The sequence below is a fragment of the Mastomys coucha genome, unplaced genomic scaffold (assembly GCF_008632895.1).
Source record: "Mastomys coucha isolate ucsf_1 unplaced genomic scaffold, UCSF_Mcou_1 pScaffold21, whole genome shotgun sequence".
In the NCBI taxonomy this organism is placed as follows: Eukaryota; Metazoa; Chordata; class Mammalia; order Rodentia; family Muridae; genus Mastomys; species Mastomys coucha.
In genome coordinates this window covers 130,880,498-130,881,604 of record NW_022196904.1, presented here as the reverse complement: position 1 = coordinate 130,881,604, position 1,107 = coordinate 130,880,498, and the positions used below count along the sequence as shown (strand labels likewise).

The following is a 1,107-nucleotide window of genomic DNA, read 5'->3' as shown; positions in this document are numbered from 1 at the left end:
GGGAGGCTGAAGAGACTGTCCCCCAAGACGAGGTCCTGGTGGTCTCCAAAGTAGTTGGTGTGGTTGATAAGAACCGTGTCTGGGTGGTGGTTTCTGTGGTAGATATTGGCACAGTGGGAGATGTAGGGGTGGATGTGGAAGGTGGTCTTGTGGTAGGTGAAGTTGGCCCTGTTGTGGTCTTTGAGGAGGTGGGCGTGCCTGTAAGAAGAGTTCCATGTGGGCTGATGGCACTGATCATCTCAGGTACCACAGAGCTCTACCTGCAGGCCCCACCACTTTAAGATAACAGTTAGGTCAAGAAACCATGGTGAGGTGTGAAATCCACTCACCAGGATTTTATATCACCATGCACACTGTGTAACTGTCACACTGGACACTGGACATCTGTCAGTTCCAGACTAGCTACCCTCCAAGACCTCTTGTACCATGCCCAGACAGGAACGTCTTACACCAGCCTTGACTCTATATAGCCCAGGACTTCCCTGGGAGAGCTATAGCCATGAAGTCTCATCAGTGTTTGACTATAAAATTTATACTATCTACAATTCATCAATGCTAGGGATCTGATTCAGTAGGCAGAGAAGCCCACTTAGGCTGCCTCAAACCTTCCAGGGGACTGACCTCACTGAACAAGAACAGAGTCATGAAGCACAAAGTGCTGACCTCAAGCTTAGGTCTTGAGACCACAAAGCTTCCCTTGCAAAATGAAGCTCTCCAAAGAGTGGATGGATAGAGGTGGTTTTACACGTCTGCTTACCTGAAGATGTGGTAGGTCCTGGTGTTGAACCTGGAGGTGAAGAGGCAGTGCTGCCCGCCGATGAAGTGACAACTGGTGATGTTGTTCCAGGGGATGATACTGTGCTAGATGTTGCTGTGGTGGTTACAGGGGTACTTGAAAGGGTGGTGGACTCCGTGGGTGGGGAAGGAGTGGACTGAGAGGTCACAGGCGTCAAGGATTCACTTGGAGGTTTGGAAGAGGTCGATCCTGTAGTAGGTACTGTATTTGTAGGGGTAGGGGTCTCTTTGACTGTGGTGGTGGGTGTTGAGGTTGGGTAACCTGTGATGGTGGTGGTAGTAACTGGAGAGGTTGGGGTAGAGATCTCTGTG

The 1,107-nt window shown here is 50.3% G+C and overlaps 1 long non-coding RNA gene across 1 annotated transcript; it reads right to left on the bottom strand.

The window, feature by feature from the left end:
* Positions 1 to 140: 140 nt before the first annotated feature.
* LOC116103232 lies at positions 141 to 1,086 on the bottom strand. The gene is made up of 2 exons (XR_004123435.1): positions 758 to 1,086; positions 141 to 198 (listed from the first exon to the last, which is right to left on the bottom strand). It is a non-coding gene; the product is annotated as an uncharacterized LOC116103232 (long non-coding RNA).
* Positions 1,087 to 1,107: the final 21 nt, after the last annotated feature.